The following is a 19,090-nucleotide window of genomic DNA, read 5'->3' on the forward strand; positions in this document are numbered from 1 at the left end:
TTCTGTTGGTAATTTGAGGAAGAGTTTGAAGAGTATTGGTGTTAGCTATTCTTTGAAAGTCTGGTGGAGTTCTTTGCTGAAACGATCTGGTCCTGGGCTTTTTTGTTTGGATGGGAGAATTTTGATGACAGTTTGTATTTCCTTAGGGGACATATGACTAGTTAATTTATTTTTCTGGTCTTGATTCAGCTTTCATAAGTGGAATTAATCAAGAAAATTGTCCAATTTAGATTTTCAAATTTTGTGATGTGTAGGCTTTTAAAATACAACCCAATGATTGCTTATGTTTCCTCAGTATCTGTTGTTATGTCCCCCTTTTCATTTGTGATTTTGTTGATTTGGATAGTGTCTCTCTGTCTTTTAGTTAATTTGGCTAAGGGTTTGTCTACCTTGTTGATTTTCTCAAAGAACCAGCTCTTGGATTCATTGATTCTTTGAATTGTTCTCTTTATTTCTAGTTTATTGATTTCAGCCCTGAGTTTGATTATTTCTGGCTGTCTACTCATTTTGGGTCTGTCTTTTTCTTTTTTTTTTTCCTAAGGCTTTCAGGTGAGCTGTTAAGTTGCTTGTATGAGCTGTTCCGAATTTCTTTATGAATGTACTTAGAACTATGAAATTTTCTCTTAACGCTGCTTTCATTGTGTCCCATAAGTTAGGGTATGTTGTGCCTTCATTTCTATTGAATTATAGGAAGTCTTTAATATCTTTCTTAATTCCTTCCTTGACCCAGTTGTCATTGAGTAGAGAGTTGTTTAGTTTCCATGTGTGTGTAGGCTTTTTGCTATTTCTGTTGTTAAGGTCCAGCTTTAGTCCACTGTTGTCTGATAAGATACAAGGGATTATTGCTGTCTTCTTATATCTGTTGAGACTTGCTTTGCGACCATCTATATAGTCTATTTTGGAGAAGGTTCCACGAGGTGCTGAGAAGAAGGTAAATTCTTTCATATTTGGATAAAAAGTTCTTTAGATGTCTGTTAGGTCCATTTATTCATGACATCTGTTAGAGTCATTGTTTCTTTTTTAATTTCTGTTTTGTTGACCTGTCCTTTGTTTAGAGTGGGGTGTTGAAGTCTCCTAATATTAATATCTGGGGATCTATGTGTGGTTTAAGTTTTATTGATATTAATTTTACAAATGTATTTGGGCATAAATGTTCAGAATTGTGAAGTCTTCTTGATGGAATTTTTGTTTGATATAAAGTAACCTTCCCCATCTCTTTCGATTAATTTTGATAAAAAGTCTCTTTTATTAGATATTAGAATGGCTACTCATGCTTGCTTCTTGGGTCCATTTGCTTGGAAAACTCTCTTACAGAACTTTACTCTCAGGTAATGTCTATTTGTGTGACTTGGGTGTGTCTCTTGTAAGCAACAGATTGTTGAGTCTTGTTTATGCATCCGTTCTGTTAGTCTGTGTCTTTTTATTGGAGTATTGAGTCCATTAATGTTGAGAGAGATTAATGACCAGTGGTTGTTAGATCCTTTGATTTCTATGTTGGTTGTGGTAGTGTGTTTGTGTGCTTGGCTAATTTTAGTTTTGCTATAGTGAAGTTATTTATTTCCTGTGTTTTCCTGAATGAAGTTAGCTTTCATGGGTTATATTTTCCTTCTAGTATCTTCTGAAATGCTGGATTTGTGGGTACGTATTGTTTAAATTTGTTTTTGTTGTTTAATATCTTGTTTTCTCCATCTATGATGATTGAGAGTTTTGCTGGGTATAGTAGCATGGGCTGATAAATGTCTTCTCTCATGAACTGCATTATATCCACCCAAGCCCTTTTGGCTTTCATAGTCTCTGTTGAGAAATCAGGTGTGATTCTGATGGGTTTTCCATTATATATTACTTGACCTTTTTCCTTGCACCTTTTAGTATTTTTTGTTTGTTTGTTTCATATACTTACTATTTTGATTATTATGTGGCAGGAGGATTTTCTTTTCTGTTCTAATTTATTAGGTGATCTGTGGGGTGCTTGTATGCTTATAGGCCTCTCCTCTAAGTTGGGGAAATTTCCTTTTTTTATTTATTTTTTATTTTTTTAATTTTTCATCAATTACACTTTATTCATTCTGCATCCCCCCATAAACCGCTCCCTCCTCCCCTCCCAATCCCACCCTCCCTCCTCCCTCTGCATGCATGCCACTCCCCAAGTCCACTGATAGGGGAGGTTCTCCTCTCCTTTCTGATCTTAGTCTATCACTTCACATCAAAAGTGGCTGAATTGTCCTCTACTATGGCCTGGTAAGGCTGCTCCCCCCCCCCAAGGGGGAGGTGATCAAAGAGCAGGCCAATCAGATTATGTCAGAGGCAGTCCCTCTTCACATTACTATGTAACCCAATTGGACTCTGAACTGCCATGGGCTACATCTGTGCAGGGGTTCTGGGTTATCTCTATGAATAGTCCTTGGTTGGAGTATGAGTCTCTGGGAAGTTCCCTGTGTTCAAATTTTCTTGTTCTGTTGCTCTCCTTGTGGAGACCCTGTCCTCTCCAGCTCTTACTATTTCCCAGTTCTTACATAAAATTCCATTTCACTCTGCCCAACAGTTGCCCATCAGGCTCAGCATCTGCTTTGATAGTCTGTAGGGCAGAGGCTTTCAGAGACCCTCTGTGGTAGGTTCCTAGGTTGTTTCCTGTTTTCTTCATCTTCTGATGTCCATCCTCTTTGCCTTTCCAGATGGGGATTGGACATTTTAGTTAGGGTCCTCTCTCTTGCTTAGTTTCTTTAGATGCAAAGGTTTTAGTGGGTTTCTCCTATGTTGTATGTCTATATGAGTGAATATATACCATGTGTGTCCTTTTGCTTCTGGGACAACTCACTCAGGATGATCCTTTCCAGATCCCACCATTTACCTGCAAATTTCATGATTTCCTTATTTTTCATTGCTGAGTAATATTCAATTGTGTAGATGTACCACAATTTCTGCATCCATTCTTCAGTTGAGGGGCATCTGGGTTGTTTCCAGCTTCTGGCTATTACAAATAAAGCTGCTACAAACATGGTTGAGCAAATGTCCTTTTTGTGTACTTGAGCCTCTTTTGGATATATGCCCAGGAGTGGTATGGCTGGATCTTGAGGAAGCGCTATTCCTAGTTGTCTGAGAAAGCACCAGATTGATTTCCAGAGTGGTTGTAAAAGTTTACATTCCCACCAGCAGTGCAGAAGGGTTCCACTTTCTCCACAACCTCTCCAGCATGTGTTGTCACTTGAGTTTTTTATCTTGGCTATTCTCATGGATGTAAGGTGAAATCTCAGGGTTGTTTTGATTTGCATTTCCCTAATGGCTAGTGAGGTTGAGGATTTCTTTAAGTGCTTCTCTGCTATTCGGTTTTCCTCTACAGAGAATTCTCTGTTTAGCTCTGTTCCCCATTTTTTAAGTGGATTACATGGTTTGCTGCTTTTCAGCTTCTTTAGTTCTTTATATATACTGGATATGAGTCCTCTGTCAGATAAAGGGTTGGTGAAGATTCTTTCCCAATCTGTAGGCTGTTGCTTTGTTTTGATGACGGTGTCCTTTGCTTTGCAGAAGCTTTTCAGTTTCATGAGGTCCCATTTATTGATTGTTGCTCTTAGAGCCTGTGCTGTTGGTGTTCTGTTCAGGAAATTTTCTCCTGTACCAATAAGTTCTAGGGTATTTCCCACTTTTTTTCAAGCCGATTTAATGTGTCTGATTTTATGTTGAGGTCTTTGATCCACTTGGACTTCAGTTTTGTGCAGGGTGATAAGTATGGATCTATTTTCATTTTTCTACATGTAGACATCCAGTTGGACCAGCACCATTTGTTGAAGATGCTATCTTTTTTCCATTGAATGGTTTTGGCGTCTTTGTCAAAGATCAGGTGTTCATAAGTGTGTGGGTTTATTTCTGGGTCCTCTGTTCGGTTCCATTGATCCACCATTCTGTTTCTATGCCAGTACCATGCAGTTTTTAAAACTGTTGCTCTATAGTACAACTTAAGATCAGGGATGGAGATACCTCCAGAAGATCTTTTATTGTAGAGGATTGTTTTAGCAATTTTGGGTTTCTTGTTATTCCATATGAAGTTGAGAATTTTTCTTTCCAAGTCTGTGAAGAATTGTGTTGGTAATATGATGGGCATTGCATTGAATCTGTAGATTGCTTTTGGGAGGATGGCCATTTTTACTATGTTAATCTTGCCAAGCCATGAGCATGGGAGATCTTTCCATCTTCTCATATCTTCTTCTAATTCTTTCTTCAGAGATTTGAAATTTTTTTCATACAAGTCTTTGACTTCCTTGGTTAGGGTTACTCCAAGGTACCTTATGTCATTTGTGGCTATTGTGAAGGGTGCTGTTTCCCTAATTCTTTCTCAGCCCTTTTGTCTTTTGTATACAGGAGGGCTACTTATTTTTTTGAGTTAATTTTTTATCCGGCCACTTTGCTGAAGGTGTTTATTAGCTGTAGGAGTTCCCTGGTAGAGTTTTTGGGGTCACTCACGTATACTATCATATCATCTGCAAATAGTGATAATTTGACTTCTTCCTTTCCAATTTGTATCCCCTTGATCTCCTTCAACTGTCTTTTTGCTCTAGCAAGGACTTCCAGCACTATGTTGAAGAGATTTGGAGAGAGTGGGCAGCCTTTTCTTGTCCCTGATTTTAGTGGGATTGCTTTAAGTTTCTCTCCGTTCAGTTTGATGTTGGCTATAGGCTTGCTGTATACTGCCTTTACTATGTTTAGATATGTGCCTTGTATCCCTGATCTCTCCAATACTTTAAACATGAATGGATGTTGGATTTTGTCAAATGCTTTTTCAGCATCTAGGGAGATTATCGTGGTTTTTTTCTTTCAGTTTGTTAATATGGTGGATCACATTGATGGATTTCCGTATATTGAACCACCCCTGCATACCTAGGATGAAGCCTACTTGGTCATAGTGGATAATATCTTTGATGTGTCCTTGGATTCGGTTTGCAAGTATTTTATTAAGTATTTTTGCATCAATGTTCATAAGGGAGATTGGCCTGAAATTCTCTTTCTTTTTTGAGTCTTTGTGAGGTTTAGGTACCAAGGTGACTGTGGCTTCATGGAATGAGTTTGGCAATGTTGCTTCTGTTTCTATTTTGTGGAATAGTTTGAAGAGAATTGGTGTTAGCTCTTCTTTGAGGGTCTGGTAGAATTCTGTGCTGAAGCCATCTGGTCCTGGGCTTTTTTTGGATGGGAGACTTTTGATGACCGCTTCTATTTCTTTGGGGGATATAGGACTATTTAGTTGATTTACCTGGTCCTGATTCAGCTTTGGTAAGTCAAATCGATCAAGAAAATTGTCCATTTCATTTAGATTTTCAAATTTTGTGGCATATAGGCTTTTGAAGTAAGTCCTAATGATTGTTTGGATTTCCTCAGTGTCTGTAGTTATATCCCCCTTTTCATGTCTGATTTTGTTGATTTGGGTGGTGTCTCTCTGCCTTTTAGTTAGCTTGGCTAAGGGTTTGTCGATCTTGTTGATTTTCTCAAAGAATCAGCTCTTGGTTTCATTGATTCTTTGAATTGTTTTATTTGTTTCCAATTGATTGATTTCAGCCCTGAGTTTGATTATTTCCAGCCGTCTACTCCTTGGTGTGTCTGCTTCTTGTTTTTCTAGGGTTTTTAAGTGAGCCATTAAGGTGCTTGAATGAGCTGTCTCGAATTTCTTCTTGAAGGCACTTAGTGTTATGAACTTTCCTCTTAGCACTGCTTTCATTGTGTCCCACAAGTTTGGGTGTGTTGTGTCTTCATTTTCATTGATTTCTTGAAAAACTTTAATTTCTTTCTTTATTTCTTCCCTGACCCAGCTGTCATTTAGTAACAAGTTGTTCAGTTTCCATGTGTGTGTAGGCTTTTTGCTATTTCTGTTATTGTTGAGGTCCAGGTTTAATCCATGTTGATCAGACAAGATACAAGGGATTATTTCAATCTTCTTGTATCTGTTGAGGCTTGCTTTGTGACCCACTATATGGTCTATTTTGGAGAAGGTTCCATGAGGTGCTGAGAAGAAGGTAAATTCTTTTGTGTTTGGGTGTAAGGCTCTGTAAATGTCTGTTGGGTCCATTTGATTCATGACCTCTGTCAGACACATTGTTTCTTTGTTTAATTTCTGTTTTGTTGACCTGTCATTTGTTGGGAGTGGGGTGTTGAAGTCTCCCACTATGAATGTGTGGGGATCTATATGTGCTTTAAATTTTATCAATGTTTCTTTAACAAATGTGGGTGCTCTTGTATTTGGGGCATACATGTACAGGATTGTGATGTCTTCCTGGTGGAATTTTCCCTTGATGAGTATGAAGTGTCCTTCCCCATCTCTTTTGATTAATTTTGGTTGAAAGTCTATTTTATCAGATATTAGAATGGCTACTCCTGCTTGCTTCTTGGGTCCGTTTGCTTGGAAAGTCGTCTTCCAACCCTTTATCCTCAGGTAATGTCTATCTTTGTGTCTTAGGTGTGTTTCTTGTATGCAACAGATTGCTGGGTTTAGTTTACGTATCCATTCTGTTAATCTGTGTCTTTTTATTGGTGAGTTGAGTCCACTGATGTTGAGAGAGGTGAATGACCAGTGGCTGTTAGATCCCTTGATTTTGATGTTGGCTGTGGTCGTCAGGTTGTGTGCTTGGTTGCTTTTTGTTTTACTGAAGTGAGGTTATTTATTTCCTGTGCTTCCTTGAAAGTAGCTAGTTTTCTTGGGTTGTATTTTCCCTTCTAGTGTCTTCTGTAACACTGGATTTGTGTGTAGGTGTTGAAATTTGTTTTTGTCATTGAATATCTTGTTTTCTCCATCTATGAGGACTGAGAGTTTTGCGGGGTATAGTAGCCTGGTCTGACATCTGTGTTCTCTTAGGGTCTGCATGATATCCGTCCAGGCCCTTCTGGCTTTCATAGTCTCTGTTGAAAAGTCAGGTGTGATTCTAATGGGTTTGCCATTATATGTTACTTGGCCTTTTTCCCTTGCAGCTTTTAGTATTTTTTCTTTGTTCTGTATACTTACTGTTTTGATTATTATGTGGCGGGAGGATTTTCTTTTCTGGTCAAATTTGTTGGGTGTTCTGTAGGCCTCATGTATTCTAATTGGCCTCTCCTTTAGCTTGGGGAAATTTTCTTCAATGATTTTGTTGAAAATATTTTCTGGGCCTTGGAGAAGTGAGTCTTCTTTTTCCTCTATACCTATTATTCTCAGGTTTTGTCTTTTCATATTGTCTTGGATTTCTTGGACGGTCTGTGTCAGGAATTTTTCAGATTTAACATTTTCTTTGACAGATACATCGATTTCTTCCATTGTATCTTCTACACCTGAGATTCTTTCTTCCATCTCTTGTAGTCTGCTGGTTATGCTTACCTCTGTAGTTCCTGTTTTCTTCCATAGATTCTTTCTTTCCATTATTTCTTCCGTTTTTGTTTTCTTTAATTTTTCCAATTCTATCTTCAGGTCTTGAGTTGTTTTGTTTACTTCCTTCACCTGTCTGGTTGTACTTTCCTGTTTTTCTTTTAGTTCCTTCAACTCTGTTTCTTTTATTTCATTCAGTGCTTTAAGCATTTCCTTTCTAAAGGCCATAAACTCTTTGGCTGCAGCTTCCTCTATTTATTTATGGATGGCAATATTCTGTTTGAGTTTATCTTCCTCTATGTCTTTATGTATCTTATTTGTTTCCTCTGTTATCATCTTCATGAGCATAGTTGTTAGGTCATCTTCTTGGATTTCAGTTATGGTGGGGTGTCCAGGGCTACTTGCCCCTGGGTAACTGGGTTCTGGAGATGCCATATTGCTCTGTCTTTTGTTGCTTGAGCTTTTATGCTGGCCTCTACACATTGTGCTATCTTAGGTGTTTGGGGTTATTTTCTGGTGGTTCCTGGGGATCCTGTGGTGGAGAGAATCCCCTTTGCAGAAAGCTGGTTTTTCCTGAAGGATGTCTTCTCAGCTTCTTGGGTATAGTCCCTGGATGGCTGGTGTTTTTTCAGGAGTTGCTCACCTCAGGGATATAGACCTGAATGGTAACTGTGGTCTTTGTTAGTCGAGAGGGTTCTCCTCTCACCCAGGGAAGTCCTGAGGGCAGCTGCCCTGTTTCTGGGTTTCTTGTTGTAAATTTAATGATCAGCTTCTGTGACCCAGTTGGACATCAGGCGAACAGCAACTTGTTTGTGCCTGTGTCTGGAGCACAGCTGAGTGATCGCGCCTCGGCCCCACTGGTCTGCTAGACTTTTTCTAGGGAAGGATTGGGTGATTTAAGTCAGTACAGTTTCCTTCCTTCCCTGTGGATTCTTTGGAGACACGGACTCCCAGTGTCTTTTTTTGCCCTGGTGCACCCTGCTCAGTGTCTGCCAGCTGGCTGGCTGCAGAAACTGCCTGTGCCTGGAGCATAGCTGAATGATGGCGGCTCAGTCTCTGCCAGCTGTCTGGTGCGCAGAAACTGCCTGTGTCTGCCTTTGCGGCCTTTGGGAGCCTGGGTGCCTCCCTAAGGTGGGTAATTTTCTGGGGACCTTTTCAGGCTGGGGGTGTCGGCTGAGTGCTCTGAGATCAGACCAGCCTTTTCCCTCCCTGTGTGTTTGCACTGGACAATGAAACTCATTCGCTGGTGCCCTGGTGCCCACAGTTCTATCTCAGGCGGCGAATCAGGCGTGCAGGCAGGCAGGGCTCTGTGCCGGAGCCTGGGTCCCCGGCTTTGGCTCCGGGTTGGCTCCTGGGGTGCCCGTGGAACCCGAGTCTTTTCCAGGGGATGTCTGGGTGACCTAAGGCTGGTCCCAATCGTTTCCTGTACCCTGGGGTTATCTCTTGACTGAAAATTCCCGTCTCTGATAGTGTGGTGCGCATGGTGCAGTCTGGGACCATGACCAGAGACACTGGCTTGTGGCTCTGGGCTGGGGCTGGGGCTGGCGGCTGGCAGCCAAGTGTCTGGTGGAACCGGGATCTCTTCCGGGATTTAGCCGGGTGAGTTAAAAGCTGAATGAATCCCCCACCATGGGGTATCCTTTCACCTGGGAAACTCAATGACTGTGTTTTATGGCCGGGAGTTCTGATTACTGGTCACTATGCTGATCCTGCTGCTGCTGCTCAGAATGAGAGTCCTCCTGGCGCCGCCATCTTGCCCCTCCTCCTGCCCCTCCTCCGGGGAAATTTTCTTTTGTGATTTTGTTGAAAATATTTTCTTGGCCTTGGCGACAGGAATGTTCTTTTGCCTCTATTCCTATTATTCTTAGGTTCTGTCTTTTCATATTATTTTGGATTTCTTACATGGTTTGTGTCAGGAAATTTTTTTTTAGATTTATCTTTTTTTTTTTTGACGGATACCTTGATTTCTTCCATTGTATCATACACACCTGAGATTCTTTCTTCCATCTCTTGTAGTCTGTTGGTTATGCTTGCCTCTGTAGTTCCTGTTTTCTTCCCTAAGTTCTTCCTCTCCATAATTTCCTCCATTTTTTTTTTAAGTTTTCCAATTCTATTTTCAGATCTTGAAATGTTTTTTATTTTGAATTCCTTTATCTATCTGACTGTATTTTCCTGTTTTTTCTTCAATTCTTTCACATGTTTATTTGAACAATACTCTGTTTTTTTTTTTTTCTTTCAGTGATTTAATGATTTCCTCTCTGAAGGCCACAAACTGTTGGGCTGCATATTCCTGTATTTCTTTAAGATGGCCATAATCTGTTTGACTTTATCTTTCTGTTTCACTTTATCTTCCTCTATTTCTTTATGTATTTTATTTGTTTAATCCACTATCCTCTTCATAAGTGTAGATGTAAGGTCATCTTCTTGAATTTCATTATATTAGGTTGTCCAGGGCTACTTGCCCCTGGATAACTGGGTTCTGGAGATGCCATATTGATTTGCCTTTTGTTGGTTGTGGTTTTATGCTAGCCTCTACCCTTCTGGCTTTCTCATGTATTGGCTGTTAGTTTCTGGTGCCTGCTGAAATCCTGGGGTGGGGAAAATCCCCTTGGCAGGAAGATGGTTATTCCTGAAGGAGGTATCCTCTGCTCTTAAGGGATGGTCACCAAATGGCCAGTGCTTCTCAGGAAATTGCCACAGCTCACCTCAGGTGTATGGATCTGTGTGATAATTGTGATAGTTGGTAGTCATAGGGCTCTCCTCTCACCATGAGAACTCATGGAGACAGCTTCCCTGCCGCTGGGTCTCTTGCTCTGAATTTAGAGAGCTTCTGCTGCTGATCTTACACTGTGTTTGCTAGACTCAGCCCTCTTGAAGAACCTGGGAGGGCAGTGGTTAGGTCAGGTTAGGTAGGGAGACAGATTGCACCTTGGAGCAGTGTCTGGGGGCTGATCCTGTGGTCCCCAAGTTTCTGTAGGTCTCAGGTTGGAGCTCTGTGCCCCAGTACCCAAGTGGTAATCAGTGGCAGGAGGCGAGAACCCAGAGCCTTCTGGTACTCAGGAAATTTTCTGGGTATTAGCTGGTTGTCCTAAAGTTGGATCTGAGGTTTCCTTCACCATGGAGTTTTTTTCTGATAGGGAAACCCAGTTGCTGGTGTTGGGGGGCCCACAGTTCAGTCTGGGATGGTGATCAGAGCACTTAGGTGTGTGGCATTGGGCTGATATCTGAGAGTCTGCTGGACTGGGGAACTCTTCTGGGGTTTATCTGGGTAACCTGAGAATGGATCCAATTGCTTCTCACACCGTGGGGTTTCTCTCACCTCTGAAACAAAATCCCTGGTGTTTTAGGGCCCACAATTCAGTCTGTTGGTTGCTGTGCAGTCATTGCTGTCCTTCTCATCAGACACAATGATCACTCTTCACTGTCGTCTTGGATCCCCCCTAGCACTTGATTTTTTAAGTGCACTCATGGTAGACAGTGTAATCAATACTTTCTGCTATGAAATAATTTCTCGACCTCACTACCCCTTTACACTCTCCAGGTTATCAAGCCAGTATGATCAGATACACCTATAACAACAGGCTTCTTTGACATTATTATTATAACTTTAGAATGAATACCCTCCCTAGGCTAAAGAGCATTGAACCACAGAGAGGAAGAAGGCTATTGTCTTGCTAGAGTAGTACAGCCTGTGCTGGCTCTGTGGGAAGGATAGATAGTTAAAACAAGCTTTCAAATTTGCATGCTTCTCAGGTTAGTAGCAATTAAGGTAAACTAGTTTAAATTCATTCTGAAAGCAGGTGAGAAGAATGGAAACTGGAAGTTTAGGGCATAAGGAAAAACTGGGCTTCTCTGTATGAAGGCTTATCTTTTTAACTCCATCAAGATACATCTATACTTTTTGGGACCTGAACGGCTACAGTATTTTACATTGGACAGTGTGTACCCCTTAGTGGGCTGCCACCCCAGTGTGCAGAGTGGTAATAATAGGGGGTCATCCATGAAGAAAAAGACATGGTAAGACATATATTCAACTTCTAAGGCAGATATGAAAAGACAGTTCTTGAAATTAAGATTCTGTATACAGGCATACACACATTTAACACCTAAAGAGATATAGAAACACATAGTAGTGATTGACTGGAGAGGTTTCTGAATGGTGGCATTATAGATGATATTCTTCCCCATTTTTATGACCTTTTTATTATGGTTGGGGTTTGTTGTTGTGTGAATTAATAGCACATTTCATTATTTTGCTTTCATTTATACAAAAATTTCATGTAATTAAAAATCTAATAGCAAAACTATAAATTGTTATAAATAAAAATGAAAATCCTAACTGTTCTATTTTACCAATAAAGACTCAGGAGCCAGATTCTGGGGTGTAAACCTGCTAGCTCAAAGAGTCAGATAAACACACAGCTAAGAAGAGGGAGGGAGAGAGTGATTGGAAGGAGACGAGGGAAGGGGCTATAGTTGGGATACAAAGTGAATAAATTGTAATACATTTAAAATAAAATAAAATAAAATAAAATAAAATAAAATGAAGCAGAAAAAAGTTGCACACAGCTGACTTCCTTCTCAGCTCAGGTCTGGATGGAAAATCCCAAAAAGCTCACTAACTCAACTGACAGCCCAGGAGGAAGAGGCCAAAAAATTCCCAAAGCCAAAGGCTTGTTAGCTGAAAGTCCAAAAAGCCAGGATGCTGAGGAGCTGAAGTGGAAGATAAGCCAGAGCTTGAGCTAAAAGCCTTTTTTCTATATCTCCACACTATTTTAAATACCCCTCAACTCAAAGTCTCTCCTGCTCTTTAATCCCTGTCAGCTGGTTTCTTGCTCTGCCTCTTGATCTAGGGTTATCTTTATTAAATCTGGTGTACAGAAAGTTCTTGGATTAAAGGTGTGTGCTAAAGTGGGTGAACCCCTCCATAATCACCTGTTTATAAAAAAACAGAAAGTTCTTGAAGTAAAGATATGGGATAAGGCTCAACCACACCAAACAAGAAACAGAGACACCACCACTGCTAGTTCTAGAACTGACGCAGATGTTCCAACGAGGGGGTTAAGGCTTCTCATAATATTTCCTATAAGCCCACACCTGTTTGTTTATATCCCCTATTTTTATTCATTATTAGCCAGATAGAGCCAAGTAATTGTGGTAATGATACTTGCTTTTTTGCCCAATGCTGGAATGCTAGTAAATTTACTAGCTCGTTACTCGCATGCCTTGCTGGGTGCCTGTGCCCGTTGATGCCCCTCACGCTATGACTCTCTTCAGACAGAAAAGGGATCTTGGAATTACAGCCGCCATTGTTACTGCCATCTCATTGGCGGCTGTTGGAGCTACCACCGCGGCATTAGCCAGGAGTCATACTATGCAGACTGCTCAGACCCTAAATAATCTTTTACCCAATGTAGCTCATGCCTTAGATGTACAAATGCTCAACTAAAAGGAGGCTTGATGGTGTTCAATCAGAGGATTGACCTCGTGCAGGAGCAAATTAATACCTTATGGCAAATCGCTCAACTTGGCTGTCAATGAAAGTATGCTGGACTTTGAGTCACTAGCATACAACATGAGAATTTTCCCTGTGCTGCAAATCTGTCTAAACAATTGTCTAGCTATATTTTAGGTAATTGGACTGGAGAATTCAATACTACGGTGGAGCAGCTGAGAGTGACCATTGTCATGGCAAATTGTACCAGAGTGGACGCAGGACTAGCCACAGGATTATCATCATGGATTGCTGCAGCCATGAATCATCTGAAGGAATGGGCGGGCATGGGAGCATTAGCAGGCCTTCTGGTGTTGGTCTCCTTGGTTTGCCTGTGGTATATATGCAAGATTAGAGTCTCACAACAGCGTAATGCAGCCATGACCATTCAGGCCTTTACAGCCATTGAAGCAGGACAGTCTCCCCAAGCATGGTTGGCTACCATAAAAAGCTAAAATGTTATGCTCAGGATGCGAGGCTAAGCACTGCACTCAGGGTCAGCCGCTTTGGACCCAGAGAAGAGCATGTCTGATTGCATGTGGGTTGATGCCCCAGGTCCTGCCTCTGAGAAAAAGGTATCAGACGGGTCTGATGAACTTTGGGTGGATGACACCTAAATGAACATCAGTACAAAGTCCCAATTTATTTTTAATATCAGAGATCAGACCTCTACTCTTGCCTGATGCGTCTAAAACAAAAAGGGGGAACTGTAGAGAGCTGCGTAATGCCACGCCTTAAAGATGGAGCTGGTTTCTGCCTTCCACCGGATGGTGAGTGCTCTCTGTCATGAACAATTCCACATTTGGCTAAGGCTGAGGATCTGGCTTGCTTCCATGTATGTGGCCCTATCTGCATTGCCCACGTGGCATGCTGGGGTTGGCTACCCAGAGGCTATTTAAGCTGTGGTCTGGCTTTCCCCAGGGTCAGATGATTGTTCAAGGTTCCTGAATAAATTGCATTAAAAAAAAAAAAAAAAGAAACAGGGATTTAGAGTTCACAATTTTTGGATTCACAATGGAATTTCAAATATCCTGAAATAACTGTTGGCTCTAGTTTTCCCATCTGCCTCTAGGGAACTACGCTTTAATTGTCATTGTATACTTAGTGTACTAGTTTACTTCTCTGTTGTAGTATACAGTGGCCAAAAGCACTTTGGGGATGAAGAGGTGGTAGCCAGGCCTATGGTTGTGGTAAAAAGCCATTGGTTCTCTCTAGGGAGAGTCAGGAGACCATTGCCAGCTTATTACTCCCTCCCCCATCTACAAGTGATCTTGAGAGATGCTAGATATAAATAGGAAGTGAAAGGTTACTGAAAGTGTGACTCCATAATGCAGTTTTTATAAAGTCACATCCATTATGGGGTAGGACTTTGTGGTGATGTAGCTATTTGGGGATGACCTGTACTCATGTTACTACTCACCAGTGCTCTGTAAGAAAGCTAAATATACTCATTGATCTCACAAAGTTGGAGTTTTATGAAAACATACTTTTATTGTAAAAATCAGACTGTCAAGAAACTCAGAGAGTAGGAAAGCTCAGTTTTATTACATTTGTGGACCCAATTCAACTATCTATGAGAGGCTTGGCCCCAATCCATGTTTTTACATTTTTGGGCTCTTCACTCTAAGTTTCTGCCTTTCCTGTCACTGGTATGTTAGAATTTTAGCCTATGCAACTGAAGACCCTGAACAGAAGTTTCATTATGCCAAACATGTTTCAGAAGGAGAAACTGTTGGTTTAGAACATCTATTTTGTTTCTGTTTCTCAAAATAAGGAAAAATGGGTTTTAGCTAATCAAAACCAGCAGAAAAACAGAAGAGCACAGCACATAAAGTACATAGCAAATGTCACCTTGTTTCAGTCTTCATTATTACTTTAATCTGTCATTGGTACCCATTAGAGATACATGTGTGAGCGCATTACCAGAGAGAATTAGCTGGAGATGTTAACACATTAAGATTATTTCCTTCCACACTTACTTTTAATTTAAATTCACTCATCACATTAGAATCATGTTTCATTTTTTAGAATCTTGAGTGTCCTAGCTGTAATTCACTTTTTGTCAACTTGACACCAAATGGAGTCACCAGGAATTTAACACAACACTAGATAATTCTGTATCCAGTCAAGTAGAAAATGGAGATTACCCATCACACAAATCTAAGATAGAAACCTGTTCTTAATGTGAAACAAGCTCTCTGTGACATATTTATGGAATCAGATATATTGTTCCCACAGCAGCAAAATTATCTTTCCTCTTTCTACTGCCTATTATTTACTGTCCATTCAAGTTTCCATTTTCATTTCCATATACAAGGTTCCATTTCTTAGGAAGCCTTGCTAAATGAGGAAGGGACCTCAAGTTATGTATTATGTCCTAATTTCTTTTGTCACAGATATCATGCACACATGTTGTAATTCCTTTTATGTCTGTCTCTATTAACAGAATGAATTGTATTTATTTCTCCATCAGAGCACAATGCTGACAGGAACATTATGAAAATACTATCTTCTTGATCCCCAAAAGCTAACATAAAACTTTTCATGTAATATACATTAAAGTAGTTTTAAAAGCAGTAGAACAGTTGACATTTTACTTAATGAAAGATGAGGAGCATAAGCTAAGACTCAAAAAAAAGTTGTAAGCTGGGCATGGTGGTATATGCCTGTTATCCCAGCACTCGGGAGGCAGAGATCTGTGAGTATGTGGCCAGCCTGGTCTACAAAGTGATTTGCAGGACAGACAGGGCTACACAGAGGAAACATGTTTCAAAAAAAAATCCAGAGAGAAAGTGTTGTAAATCAAAAATCAAACATGTGGAGAGGAAACATCAGGACAGTGGTAACTTTTTTTTTTTTTTTTTTTTTTTTTACTAGCAGCTTTTTTCTTTTTCTTTTTTTTTTTTTTTCAATGCAGTTTATTCAGGAACATTGAACAATCCTCGGACCCCGGGGAAAGCCAGCCCACAGCTTAAATAGCCTCTGGGTAGCCAACCCAGGCGTGCCACGGGGGCAATGCAGATAGGTCCACATACATGGAAGCAAGCCAGATCCTCGGCCTTAGCCAAATGTGGAGTTGTTCGTGACAGAGAGCACTCACCATCGGGAAGGTGGAAGGCGGAAACCAGCTCCATCTTTAAGGTATAGCATTCCGCAGCTCTCTACAGTTCCCCCTTTTTGTTTTAGACGCATCAGGCAAGAGTAGAGGTCTGATCTCTGATATTAGAAATAAATTGGGACTTTGTACAGATGTTCATTTAGGTGTCATCCACCCAAAGAGCATCAGACCCGACCGATATCTTTTTCTCAGAGGCAGGACCTGGGGCATCAACCCGCATGCAATCAGACATGCTCTTCTCTGGGTCCAAAGCGGCTGACCCTGAGTGCAGTGCTTAGCCTCGCATCCTGAGCGTATCATTTTAGCTTTTTATGGTATCCAACCATGCTTGGGGAGAATGTCCTGCTTCAATGGCTGTAAAGGCCTGAATGATCATGGCTGCATCACACTGTTGTGAGACTCTAATCTTGCATATATACCACAGGCAAACCAAGGAGACCAACACCAGAAGGCCTGCTAACACTCCCATGCCCGCCCATTCCTTCAGATGATTCATGGCTGCAGCAATCCATGTTGATAATCCTGTGGCTAGTCCTGCGTCCACTCCGGTAGAATTTACTGTGACAATGGCCACTCTCAGCTGCTCCATCGTAGTATCGAATTCTCCAGTCCAATTACCTAAAATATAGCTCGACAATTGTTTAGACAGATTTGCAGCACAGGAAAAATTCTCATGTTGTATGCTAGTGACACAAAGTCCAGCATACTTTCATTGACAGCCAGGTTGAGCGATTTGCCATAGGGTATCAATTTGCTCCTGCGTGAGGTCAATCCTCTGATTGAACACCATCAAGCTTCCTTTTAGTTGAGCATTAATTCCTTTATGTACAACTAAGGCATGAGCTACATTGGCTAAATGATTATTCAGGGTCTGAGCAGTCTGCCCAGTATGACTTATGGCTAATGCCCTGGTGGTAGCTCCAACAGCCGTCAATGAGATGGTAGTAACAATGGTGGCTGTAGTTCCAAGATCCCTTTTCTGTCTGAAGAGAGTCATAGTGTGAGGGGCATCAATGGGCACAGGCACCCGGTGAGGCATGCGAGTAACCAGGGCATACCTAAATTTACTAGCATAAAATTGGAGGAAAACATGGAGTTAGTCAATTGGCATGGAGCACGTCTCGCCCCTGGGGGCAATGGTCTCCTGAACCTACTCAGACCTCGGACACCACCACTGCTAGTTCTAGAACTGACGCAGGATGTTCCAACGAGGGGTTAAGGCTTCTCATAATATTTCCTATAAGCCCACACCTGTTTGTCTATATCCCCCATTTTTATTCATTATTAGCCAGATAGAGCCAAGTAATTGTGGTAATGATACTTGCTTTTTTGCCCAATGCTGGAATGCTGGTAACTTGCTTCTTAAAAAAACAAAAAGGAGAGGAAAGCTGCCTTTTTTCTGCTAGATGAATTTGTGTCTGGAACACATTGCAGAGAGAAGCAATATAACACAAAGACTTTTGGTATCAGAAGTTTCTTTACATGACACTCAAGAGGAAGAAAGCAACTACCATACCATAGGGAACCTTTCCATTCTGAGGAGTACTCAGTCAAGAAATCAAGACTGCCTTCCTAAAGAAGCTATCCAAACTTGGATAGTTGTACACTAGAAGTATGGACTTAGAGCTGATATTGTTTGCTTTTGTCTCGTCACAGAAAAAGCAAAATGATGGTACTTACTGTATTTCCTCACAGCACAAATTTAATGTAACTTTAGGACTTTATTATGCAATTGGAAGTGAGGTGATAAAAGCAGCAATGATGGTGACACCAGCTGCATATCTCCTAGCCCTGACTTGTAAATAGGGTGGAAATCCAGTTTGTCCCTTCACACAGGTGTATTGTAAGACAGGCCCTGTGAGTCTGTTTTTCCTACAGTTTAGCATTGGTCCAGAAAGAGAGGGGGAGTATTACACCTTACTATAACATTCTTGTCAAGTGTATTGGGTCCAAATGATAATGACCTGTGTTTTTGTCCATGGCAAATAAGACCTATTTCTTCAGAGATAATGCTGGACTTCACTTCAAGAAATATGAGCTTGGAAATATCCAAATATGTCATTGTTATGAAAACCAGAAGAGATTCTCTCTAGTTGCCATTAGTTGCTAACAAATTAATAACACATTATTAAGCTATAAATGTGGGTATAGGTAAATCTAAAACTGTGCCCTGTGAAGCCATGTGTTAAGTATTGTTGATAATTGTAGAAATGACAATCACTAATATCAATAATTTCTCACTCACTAGGCACTGAGCTAAAGTCATTGTATCCAGTTGCATCATTGTATTGACACACAATTAGGAAAAGTTTATGAAAATTATCATAACCATTTTATAGATGAGAAAACCAAGTCCCAGCAAGGGATGTTAGAGTATACAAAGAACTCCTTAGAGATGCAGGGTTCCTGTTTACTCTTAACACCCTGTTCTTTCAACAGGTGGGTGTTCACCTTTCTTACCTTGTAGATTTACCTGCTTGGTGTTATGGATTGAATTTTCTTACTGAGTGCATTCCCAAAACCAAACACAGTGGCTGACAAATTGTCAAAATAAATCATGTGATATATGAATTGACAGAAGCTAGAGTTATTTAAGGAAAGGGAACCACAATATAGAAAATGTCTCCAAGAATACTGGCCCATATTCAAGTCTGTGGGGCATTTTCTTAGTTGACAAATAATGTGGGAAATTCCAGCCCAGTGTGAGCAGTACCACTCCTGAACAGAAGGTCCTGCACTGTATAAGAGAGCAGGTTGAGCAAGTCACGTGGAAAAATCCAGTGTCTTAGTTACAATTCTATTTCTGTAAAGAAATACTATGACCAAGGCAACTCTTATAAAAGAAATCATTTTACTGGAGGCTTGCTTAGAGTTTTAGAGGTTTGCTTCATGGTGGGAAGCATGATGGCATGCAAGCATGCACTGGAATAGTAGCTGAGAGCTATATCCTGATCCATAAGCAGAGAGATTCTTGGCTTGGCATGGGCTTTTGAAACTTTAAACTCCACTCTCAGTGAGAAATCCAACAAAGCCACACCTCCTAATCCCTTTAATCCTTTCATACAGTGCCACTTCCTGGTGACTGAACATTCAAATGTATGAGCCTTTGGGGCCAAGCTTACTCAAACAACCATATTCCATACTCTGGCACCTATTACCTTGT

The sequence above is a fragment of the Meriones unguiculatus genome, chromosome X (genome assembly GCF_030254825.1).
Source record: "Meriones unguiculatus strain TT.TT164.6M chromosome X, Bangor_MerUng_6.1, whole genome shotgun sequence".
NCBI lineage: Eukaryota > Metazoa > Chordata > Mammalia > Rodentia > Muridae > Meriones > Meriones unguiculatus.